Here is a 12,070-nt window from a genome sequence, read left to right as displayed (position 1 = left end):
GTGTGGGTTCTGTTGGTTGAACTCAGGTCATTAGACTTGGCAGCAAGTGCCAACACTCATGGACCATCTGTGTGGTCTTTCCCTCGGTTTTTTTTACTTGAGCCAAACATGAACTGTATCTGAATTATGCTGTTTCTGACTAGTGAGGTTGACTGTGTGGATGTTTTGGTGTTCATGATGGGTCGGAGTATTTGAAGTGGGATGTCTTAAGACAGGTCATAGGGTCACCTTTATTACGTATGAGCCCTGACTTTGCTGCTGAAGGAGATATTTAAATACCCATGCCTTGTAATGTTCTCAGATAACAATACGATCCTCTTTTATTATTGTTAGCTGTGGAGAAAAAAGACAACCAAGGTGTACACCTTTTGAATGGCTGTCATTTGTTGAGTACAAGACTCTCTATTATCTCTTCTTAATTAGAACAGTCAGGTAGGAAACCTCATTTCCCCTTTCACATAGGAAAACTGCATTTACATTGTCATAGAACTAGGGAGTATCAGAGTGATAGGCTTAACTCTTGCCTTCTGTGGCCAAAGGTGCTGCCCAGTGTCCTACCAAACCTTTCTCAGAAACTCCTCCAAAAGGATGCAGTGACCTAGAAGACATAAAACAATTTTAAGCTTTTGAAAAAGATTTATTTCGGGACAGTGGTGGCCCATGCCTTTAATCCTAGCACTTGGGAGGCAGAGGCAGGTGGATCTCTGTGAGTTCGAGGCCAGCCTGGTCTACAGAGCTAGTTCCAGGACAGCTAGGGCTGTTACACAGAGAAACCCTGTCTCAAAAAAAAAAAAAAAAGACTCCCGGAAAACTCAGGTATGGGGGCCCAGGCCACGACCGTGGTCACCCCAATCACCAGGTGGATTCGAGAGCTTGCTGCAAACTGCATGAGGCTTTATTGTAATTTAACAAGCTAACCCCATGTTAGCTCGGATCTTTCACCCACCCGCCATGGCAGATGGCTAGCAAAGACTGAGAAGCCACAGGACCGAGATCTTATAGGGCAGTGTAAGGGGAGTGTCTAGGGGTACACACAGTCTCACTATTGGTGTGCCTCCAGCCTTGGAGGGCTTGCCCTGTGTTGATTGGTCAACTGGTTGTTATAGCCCCTAGGCCCTCCCAGGGTGGTTGCTATGCTCTGCTGTGTGCTTGTCCCTAAAGTACACCCAGGGTTGTAAAGCATAGCGCCACCAGCTAACTTCTGATTGGTTCCTTGTCACGAGGCAGGCATCTGACTTTCTAGTGTCTAGGACAAGGTCATAGAAGCACGTGTTCGGCCACTATGACTGCCTAGCTGGTCCCTTCATTCTTTATTATGTATACAGTGTTCTGCATGCATGTATCACCAGAAGAGGGCAATGGATCTCATTGTAGATGACTGAGCCACCATGTGGTTGCTGGGAATTGACCTCAGGACCTCTGGAAAAGCAGCCAGTGCTCTTAACCTCCGAGCCATCTCTCCAACCCCAATTTTCACATTTTGTTTGTCTGTTTTCATCATCTTCTCTTGTTAGGTTTGCTAACTTCCTGCCTCTGATATATGAAATGTTAATACTGGACAAGCTATTTAGCCATTGTTTATAGAGAGACTTAGGTCTCCAAAAGATGCCCCCCCCTTTTTTTTGGTTGAATTTTTTTTTTCAAAGCAATTATAGACTGACGTATATTTGTATAAAACGCAGCTTTGAAATCACAAGAAGACAGAAGTTCTGACCTGGGCAGGTACCACTCATTGTTTTCTAAGGCATTGTGCAGGGAGAGCTTTGGGAATACTACTTTAGGATAGGAACTGGTCAAATACTCTGAAGTGCTGTGCTCTGAGGCACCTGGTGTATAGCTCAGAACTCAGGCTGTACCCTGAAATTTTACTGATTTGCCTGAGCAGACACAACATTGAGAATGTGGGGCTAGGTGGTGGGATACAGTAGTTAATCATGAAACATAGCTGGAATTGATGGGGGTGGGGTGAGTTCACTCAAGTCTCCTTATACATTTTTCTTGTGCTTGTGGTAACATGTAATGATTTACTTAGTGTAATGTCTCTTGTCCCAACTTGACTAAACTTCATGAGGGCAAACACTGGGTCTGCTTTTTCATGTAGGATTTGTGGTGTTTATTTATTGGGTTCTGTGTCAAGGGAACTGACGTTGAAAATTTATTGAACTGGGTTTTGTGGTACACACTTGGATTTGCCAGCCATGTAGAAGACTGAAAGGCAGGAAGATTGAATGTTCAAGACCAGTCTGGCTAGGTAAGTGAGTGAGAACCTGTTTTAAAATAGGTAAAAGGGCTGAAGGTAATAATAGCTTAGTAAGCTAAGTGGTAGAGTGCTTGCCTAGTGTGAGCAGGGTGCTAGATCTAAACTTACCCACATTGGAAAGAGGAAGAGGGCATTCTCGGACAGTTGTTACTGTCCGGAAGTCTTCTCAAAAGCTCACCAGTAGGTCCTTGCTTGCTTTAGAGGATGTGCTCACAACTTGGAAGTCCTGGCGGGAGGCACCTTGCTCACGGATTCTCCCTGTTCAGCATGTTCAGAAGAGCACAAATTCTATCTTAAGACATACTGTAAAATGGGGGAGAAAGAGAATTCAGTAACTGTGCTTTAAAAACTCTTCATCTAATTTAGCCCCTTTCAGCTTTCTAACTTGAATTGAACTGTAAATGTTTGTTTTATGAAAAGTGTGTGTGTGTGTGTGTGTGTGTGTGTGTGTGTGTGTGTGTGTGTAAGTAAAATCTCTAGTTTGCTGGTCCTCTTTCTTAAGACCAGTGTTTAAAAAAGATAGCCTTTCCAAGACCAAGAAGAAAAAGATACACAGTTATGGGCAGGTGAATTGGAAAACATGAGAGCTGTCTGGGTATAGGGCATTTTTTTTTTTTTAAGTGTAGCATGTCTGTACATATACATATTTTCCCTTTTCTTCTCTGACTAGAATGAACTTGTTATTTTGTTTGTTTTTTTTTTATGTTGTGAAAAATATCCGTAATTTTTGGAGCCTGGTTATTTTGTAGTTGGGTTAGAAAATAACTGGATTTGTAGCTTCGTCTTTTAAGATCTTTCTTACACTTTTAAGAAAATTGTTAACCGATGTGGATTTTAGATATGTGAATTGAAGAGGCAGTTGCAGTATTAGTGACTTTCCCCTCATGCTCTTTGTTGAGGTAGAAGTAGCTCAGAGCTAGGATAATGGAGGGTTATTTATTTATTATTTGGGGTACTCTGATGTCAGAATCCTTGGATTTAATTGCTCAACACAGCTAATGTTTGAGTCATGTTGTCAACTGAGACTAATGTATTAGTTTGTTTTGTTCCTGTAATGAAGTATTTGAGACTAGATATGTATAAAGTTTTGAAGGCTGAAAGTCCAAACTGCATGGTACTTCTTGTGGAGAGGCCCCTTAGCTACACTGTCTCATGACTGCTGACCCCCTCTAGGCCCTGGGATAAAGTTTGAGCTGTCCAACCTATATGCTAGAGGAAACTTCATTTATGAATTTTATGTGTACATATCTGATATAGACTATGCCTGGGATTCTTAAGTGTTAAAATGCTACTATATTAAAGTTTCTAGAGGAAAGCACATACTGCCTCAGGGTTTTTATTGCTGTGTTAAAACACCATAACCATATACAAATTAGGGAGAAAAGGTTTATTTCAGGTTAAAACTGTCAGCTCACTTTTCATTGCTGAGGGAAGTCAGGGCAGGGACCCAAATAGGGTAGGAACCTAGAGGCAGAGGCCATGGAGGAGTGCTGCTTACTGGCTTGCTTCTTGTGGGTTGCTCGGCCTGCTTTCTTTTTCTTTTTTTCTTTTCTTTTCTTTCTTCTTTTTTTTTTTTTGTTGTTTTTTAAGACAGTGTTTCTCTGTGTAGCTTTGTAGACCAGGCTAGCCTTGAACTCACAGAGATCCACCTGCCTCTGCCTCGAGAGTGCTGGGATTAAAGGTGTGTGCTACCAATGCCCAGCCAGCCTGCTTTCTTATTGCACCTAGGACAACCAGCCAAGGACTGGCCACCACCCATGTCAATCATCAGTCAAGAAAATGTATCACAGGCTTGCCCACAGGTCAGTCTGGTGAGGGTATTTTCTCAATTGAGAGTTCATCTTTCCAGATGATTTTAGCTTGTGTCAAGTTGTCATAACCCAGCCAGCATAGCCATCATTTCATGATATTATTTTTTTGAACAGAGCTATTCACAAGACTCAGGATAATCAGAATGCATTAATTTTAGGAATAGCTACTCATTAAGAGACACTGTTAAGAAAGTGAAAAAGCAAATCACAGAGTAGGAGAAAGTATTTGCAACACACAGATTTGGCTGCTATCCAAAATAGGCCAATTATTCCTGTAACTCAATATATATAAAAGCATGCTGTAAAACACTAAAAAAACCCAAAAAACCAAAACAAAACTAGTAGCAAAGTGGGCAACATATATGAATAGGCACTTTACAAAACATGATATCCAGCTGTTACCCCCCAAAAATAGGTCACATGACACTGTTCTCCAAGGTAAAGCAGATGGCCACAATGAGGTTCTGTTTCCCTGCCTCCTGAATGCCTAAATGAAGGTAGACAATCAGCACTTGGAGCTCTCATGCAGTGCTAAGGAAAAGGTTAAGTAGCACAGCTGTGGAGAACTAGTAGTTGGTAGTATTTTTTTGAGCCGAAAACAGAAGTGTACTGCAGCAATCTCACTCCTTGCCACAGCAACAGAAACCCAAAATGTGTATATATGATCAACAATAGTGTGTGTACAAAGACATACATGGCAGCATGTTTTGATAACAACTCTGATAGTGAGACACTTAAGAGATATACCTTAGATGTGGTGTGCTTTGCCTGTCCAGCTGGTAGGATGTGAATATGCACATAGATTTATGTGTTAGAGTATTTTCGTGGGGATGAAGGAGCCTTTTTTTTTTTTTTTTTTTTGGTTTTTCGAGACAGGGTTTCTCTGTGGCTTTGGAGGCTGTCCTGGAACTAGCTGTTGTAGACCAGGCTGGTCTCAACTCACAGAGATCCTCCTGCCTCTGCCTCCCGAGTGCTGGGATTAAAGGCGTGCGCCACCAACACCCGGCTGATGAAGGAGCTTTTTGAAAATTACAGTTTTCTTGTCAACTATTCAACATGCTAATAATCTTTTTAAAGAGACATAGGAGAAGAGATGTGATAAACTCCTGTTTACTTTCAACTAGGTCTCTGAGAAGAGCAAGACAATGTTGATTGTCCTCACCAGACAGCAGGTTTGGACTTGTTCTCTGGACAGACAGAAGAGCACTCTTCATGAGTGCTCTTAGCTGCTAGAGGCCTCCTTTTCAGTATATAACCCCATTTTGGCCTTTAATTTCGCCATGGGTACTTTAAAGATAATTAAGAACTGTCCATACGACACTAAAATGGTATTTTTTGTTTGTTTTGTTTTTCAAGACAGTATTTCTTTGTGTAGCTCTGGAGCCTGTCCTGGAACTTGCTCTGTAGACCAGGCCGGCTTCAAACTCACAGAGATCTGCCTGCTTCTGCCTCAGTGCTGGAATTAAAGGCCTGTGCCACCACTCCTGGCTAACATTAAAATGTTGTAACCTATTACTTTGTGGAGATATTACAGAAAAAGACATTCTAGGCAAACCCAAGAGATTTCTTGTACCTTCTATTAACTGGTCATTTCTCTCAACTTTCAGCCTGACCTTTATAATGTACCTGAAAGTTCTCTAAGTTTGCTGTGTTGCCTTGCTTCCTTTTTTCATTTGTAGCTCCTTGTTCTCTCTCCCTGGGATGCCTTTACCTTCATTGTTTACCTAAGGATTCTCTATCTAATGAATTCTGCTAATGTATGCATCATGCACCCTCTGGTGCTAGCCACATGGTTTATTCTCCCCCTACAAGTGTATACCTATGCTGTGTTGCATCTCATGCATTGGTATGTTTATTTACCTAAAGCACTTTCTCTTGTGATAGGGCTTTAATGAAAAGCGGAAGTCAGTATCTGTTTTCTAAAGGATAAAAGCTAATTATATTATGTGGTATTGGTAGATGCATGCTTTGAATTTATTTTCAGAAGATGTAGGTTACATTAAAGCAAGCATCTGTGTTTATAATTAATTGTGAGTGGCAGTAGGAGAGAGTGATGCCAACTGGATCCCACGAGTATCAGACATGTGACCTTGGCCTCTTTATCATGGTCCTCTAATCACCTGATTTAATTTTAGTGAAATCCCTGCAGAAATGCTCTGATTCTGTGTGTAGAATGTGGAAATTATAAATTTAATGTAGATTCCAACTATATTAGGGTTTCTGGAGTAAAGCTGATGGATGAGGAGCTGAGGTATAGCTCAGTCAGTAGTGAGCTGCTCATACATAGCACGTGTGAGGTTCCAGGTTCTAGTCCAGGCACCAAAACTGGTTTACAAGTGCTCCCCATCAGAGCAGAACAGGCAAATGAGACTATATAGGCATTATGACTGGGTCAATGTAGGCATTAATACTCTGATAATTTTTTAATCTCAAATACAAGAAAATTAAATTCCAGAATATGTTATCTGAAGTTTTGTCATTTCACTTCAGCATGTAATTTCTCAAGCTAATTTTAATTTTAAAAGATCTGAGTAAAACCATTGCCATTTGTTCAGAAGTTTAGAATAATAAGATTATAATACTAAATTAATAAGTATTGAGTACCCACTTATATGGTTATTAATACATCAAAAGTATGACATTAACTTTGATGTCCAGCAACTTATATTTTATTGATGGTATAAAAGAACATAGAAACAAAATTATATTTTAGACATTTCTTTATAATAATGACTATCTGAATGGCAGTAGAAAAACTGCATAGGTTCTGGAGTTCAGAAAGACCTGAGGTTTAGACATACTGACTTTTTGAACTTTTTCATTTTCAGAGATAAGAATATATACAATTTGATGTTTTTGTCTTATTTTAAACACCTTTAGTATAAAGGTTTAGTAACTGATATGGTGGACAGTCTCAGAGGCCACTTGGGTCTTCCCATGAAGAGTAAGGTTAAGAATTGTGCTCGGTCCTGGAGAGATAGCTCAGTGGTTGAGAGTTAAGAATGCTCTTTCAGAGGACCTGGGTTCAATTCCCAGCACCCATATGACAGCTTACAACTGTCTAAAATTCCAGTTCCAGGGGACCTGACACCTTCATGTGGACATACATGCAGTAAAACACCAATGCACATAAAATAAGAATAAAGTGTGTGTGTGTGTGTGTGTGTGTGTGTGTGTGTGTGTGTGTGTGTGTGTGTGTGTGTGCGCGCGCGCGCGCGTGCGTGCGTGTTTATGATAGTTTATGGAGTCACCTCTACAGCAGTGCTGTGAGAATGGTTTCATCAAAGGAGTGGTTTGTTAGGTGTGAGGGGTTGGGAGCATCTGCCTCCATCTCAGAGGCAAGTTTGCCCCCACTGTTGGGATGAGAGTCTTCAGTGTCTCTTACTGTATGTTTGAAGCTCATTAGAGAGCTTTGTGTATTAGTTTGAGAACACTTTTCTTTTGCCATAGAGAATTATGCTACTTTGATGCTACCCCCTTTGGAAAATGGGTGCCCTGGAACTGAGCTTCTGCCTTGCACCAAAACCACAAATTTCCTGGGTGTGCCTTATTTTTTTCACCCCATTTCTGATATAAGACCCCGAACTGCTTGGTGCCTTTCCAACTTAGTTACAGCTTTATGTTTTGTCTTTCAGAGTCGTATAGGACATACTTAGTTTAGATCAGTCAAGTAGGTTCTGAGAAAGAGTCCCTTCCTAGATGGGAAATGGACGGCTGGATTGAAAAGCAAAGCCGTGGTCCAAATGTGTCTGTTGTTTAGTAAGAGTGGGTCCACTTTAGAATTAGAGCTTGCATTAAAGGAAAAGTAGGATCAGCTCCAGATGTTCACTAGGCACAGACTAGCTCCAGAAGCAGAGACCTTGGAGGGGACTGTCCAGGGGTTTGAGAGATTATATACATATTTTATGGCATGTCTGTGGTCATGAAAAGGTAGTTTTCTAGAAGTTCATCTTCTGTGGCAGTTTCAAACTTACGGTGTCACTTACTCAGTTCCTTTTGCTCAGGGACCCAAACTACTCCCCATTCCTTTTATCAGCAGTTTTGAGAGCATCCCTGTGTGGAGCTACTTTGTAGATCATGGGTTTGAGAGCCTGCTCCAGTTTCCATAGTACGTCAGCCTGTGAGGTGGATGCAGAATTTGTAATGTGTCAGCTTTTGCCCTCACTTCCCCACTTCTGTATCTGTGATGGAAGTTCTGTCAGAGGGCAGATACTGTAATGCCTGTGTTCTGCCTGTAGGCATGGCCTTTCTCTCCTTGGCTTAGGGTAGAAGGGGGCAGCAGAGACTGATGCTCCCTACATGAAATGCCCTGTTATTTTGTTGTTCTGTTTTTTTCCTCTCCTGATGGGAGGAGGTGAGTGACGAATGTTCTCTGTATGTGGGGCAGGCGATCTGGTTAATTTTTAAGGCTCAGCATATACTGCTGTTGAGTTGGGGGCCAGATAGAAGGAGAAACAAGCACTTTGGGGTGTGGTTTAGGGGTGGATATAGGAAGGAGGCTATTTCTATGGTTTTTTTTTTTTTTTTTTTTTTTTTTTTTTGTCATAAGACAGAATCAAGTGGCTAAATTTAGCTCAGGTTCCTGTGGAAAGCATCATTTTTGCAGGCGGGCGGGCAGGCAGGCAGGCAGTGGGGGCAGAACGGAAAACCTTTTTGTGTATCCTGCTCCATGAAGCCAATAGGGAAGCAGGAGGAGGTGAGGTTGCTATGGAGATGGTAGCTGTGTGCAAGGGGAGAGCAGCAGGGTTTAGAATTCCAGGAAGGAAGAGAGAGTGATGTCATCAGATTCCATGGACCAGCCCAGGAACCCCTGTGAGGTTGGTGGGGCGTTGGGTGTGTGTGGGGTGGGGGTGGAGTGGGAGTTTGTAGAGGGGAACGGTGGCCTCAATAAGGTGTGGGGAGTCCAGTTCAAGCAGAGGTTGATTGTGTGGAATTTTGCTGGTTTCGTTAATGCCTGGTTTGAGAAAAGAATTTCATAAATCATTTCTGAATTTGCAGAATATTTTCTTTGTTGAGAAAAGGACATATTTCTTCCATAAAGGAGCTCATCAGATATAAAAATGTAATATCTTTCTAGAGCTAAATCCCTTTAGTACATGTGTATGCCTTTATTCATTGTATGTAAGGATATTTGGATGCATATTTTAGAAATGTAGTTAGTTACCTTTGCACTATTTCTTTCATGGTGCTACATGGAATTAAATGATTCCTTCATGTCCAGTTATGGCACTTATTTTTATATGGGTGGTTGTAAATAAATATAACACTTAAATTCTGAAATCGAAGCAGGTGTTTTCCATCAGAGAGGAAAATCATGTGTGCTTCAGGACAGTTCTGAGCACATACCTGTTTATATTGGTAGTCAAGGACAAATGCATCTGTTCAGACCTAACTAAAGGATGATTTTTAAAAGGAAAAAATGTGACAGAATCTGTGCATCGAATGAGTACTGTCCTTCCAACAGTCAGTCCCCTAGGCTCTGGAGGTAAAAGCATTGTGCAAGATAGAAAGAACTGGCTTGAGTCAGCTTCAGGAACCAGGGAGGAGGAAAACATTTTCCAAATCTGACTCTGTATTTTCCACCGAAAAACTTAGTCAGAATTGGCTGTTCGTGATTTCATCCGTGCTCAAATGAGCCTCTTTCCCAGTTAAAGCTATTTCAGGCACATGTCCTTCTGGAGGCATTTTTGTTTTCCGAATAAGAACTGTTGTGTGCTGTAGTTTAGCAGTGATGTTTTCAATAGTGGTAGCATGTGAGAATAAGAATATTAGCTTCTCTGGATGCCATCTCTGAGGTGACCCATTTGGGTTTATTTGTTCAGGTGTGCCACTGGGCAGTGCAGTTGGTGGTGTGTTTGAGAGCTTAGGTGCTGGGATCAGAGTGGCTCAAGTCTGAACCCGAGCTCTGTTCTTCTCTAGCTGACCTTGGGCAAGTCCCTGTTTCTTGCTGTGTTGCTTTTCCTCATACATAAATGAGCTGTGATGTAAGAATCAGTCTCACAATGCAGCTTGAGGATTAAGCAAGCCAGTATGTAAAACATGTCCAAATTTTATTTGTTCTCTGTACTTGCTGACTGGTCATTTAACGATGCCCATTTCTTAAGCCGGTGTGGTAAGACTATTAGAATTATAGCACAGGAGAGACTGGGGCAGGAAAGTTAGGAATTCAGGTCAGTTTGGCTACATTCCGAGTAAGGCCATCAAGCCTGATGACCTGAGTTTGATCCCTGTGACCTATGTGATGGAAGGAGAGGACTGACTTCCCCCAACTGACCCCTGACCTCCATATGCATAGTGTGGCATGCCTCCCTCCCCCCAAAATAATTAAATAAAAATGTTGTTTGAAAAGTATTAAGGCCTAACAGGGTCTGCGGACATGGTTTGGTAGATAAAGTATTGCTGTGCTGGTGAGGACTGGAATTTGGATCCTCATCACCGTGTAAAAGCAGCTGTGGCTGCCGGTGTTCGTTGTGTGGGAGTCTGAGACAAGATCCCCACAGCAAGCAGGCTGGTTTCTCTGGCCATAGTTGGTGAAGTCTGGGTTCAGCAAGAGTCTGTGCCTCACAAAATTTGTAGATTGAAGGAGACAAACATTGTCTTCAGTCTTCCACATGCACTAGCTAACTTGCACCTACACACAATGTGTTCACACACATGGGAAATGCATACACATGCATTCACCCCAGGGGTATACACACAACAAACAAAAATGTATGTTTGAGATGAACTATGAGGTAGAAGTTATCTGGGATAGAATAGTCCAGTGGTCCCAGTTTAGTATTAGAATTAGTCTGGGACTTTTCTACATAATTTAGGACCCAGAAGGGAGGGACCCAGAACTCAGTAGTTATTAGTTGCCCAGTTATCAGCTAGCATTGAGAACCACTCAGAGCAACCTATTTAGAATGTAGACCAGATAACCTTAGCTTCATTATGTGTCACCTAGGAAAGGTAAGGACTTCAGGTGTCACTCAGACCAGCTCTGATTTATAGAGCCTGCATTTTAACAAGGAGCCAAGTGACCTGTCCTTACATGAAAGTAAAAGGCGCCACTGGGAATAACTGTGTAATACTGTAAGTTTCCTCTATTGCCAGAAGAGATTCAGTTTGCTAAATCAGTATACGGATCATCCACTCTTGCCTGACCCTAGAGAGCAAGGCTTTTCTGCACTAAGCCTATGTTTATCTTGTAATAGAAAGAACATTTATAGTTGTGACTGTGGTTCAACCACAGGTAGTTGTTTATTTGCTTCTCAGCTAACCTTTCTGAATCTCACTGTCCTCATTTCGTAGTGGACATAATCAGATCCACTCATGACCTAAAGCATATGAATTGTGTAGCTCCTTGTGCTGTGTATAAAAGTTATGGTCTCTTTTGCCTCTCCTTCACCCTTTTATTAGCAAATGTATGCAGTAGTCCTGCTTCTCAAAAGGACCCCTTCTTGAGTCTCAATGTCATCTCTTTAGGTTCCTTGCTTCTTAACCTGTCTCCCAGTTATCTCAAATATTTAATTGTACACACAGAAAACTGCACGAATACATTTTCCCTACAGAATACCTTCTATCAAATGTTTCTTATTTCCAAGAAGGGTTATATGAGGATGAACTGCAAGAGCTGAATAGTTGAGTGGATTCAGGGTTCAAGTGTTCTGAAGAAGAGAGCTGATGAAGACAGCTCTGTGAATTCTGGATAGTTGATCACATGTTTAAGAAAAGGAAATTTGTGGGCTTTAGATCTTTTGAGAGGAAAAGGATTGTCTGGCAGGGAAGGTACCATGATCATGAAGATGATTGCATTTCAGATGTGTTGACCCTTGCAGATTCCCAAATTTTGGAAACCTGGCTGTGTAATTTGTGAATGAAGGAAGAAATGTGTATTCACACCCCGACTCACCCAATTCAAACTCTCAGGTGGTTTTATTTGAAGTTTCCTTGATTGGTCCCAAGCAAGAATTGTCATGCTGGGCTGGGGAGAGATGGCTCACTACTCTTGTACATG

General features: G+C 41.6%; 1 protein-coding gene and 1 pseudogene across 15 annotated transcripts in view; both read left to right on the top strand.

Moving 5' to 3' along the window:
* The window catches only part of Rbfox2 (RNA binding fox-1 homolog 2), a 249,525-nt gene that overhangs the window by 52,856 nt on the left and 184,599 nt on the right, over positions 1–12,070 (top strand). The gene's annotated exons all lie outside the window — the stretch shown is intronic.
* LOC113830761 lies at positions 11,822–11,960 on the top strand (annotated as a pseudogene).

The sequence above is a fragment of the Cricetulus griseus genome, chromosome 2 (genome assembly GCF_003668045.3).
Source record: "Cricetulus griseus strain 17A/GY chromosome 2, alternate assembly CriGri-PICRH-1.0, whole genome shotgun sequence".
Lineage (NCBI taxonomy): Eukaryota > Metazoa > Chordata > Mammalia > Rodentia > Cricetidae > Cricetulus > Cricetulus griseus.
Note: the sequence above shows the minus strand (reverse complement) of the source record. Positions and strands in the feature narration are given on the sequence as shown.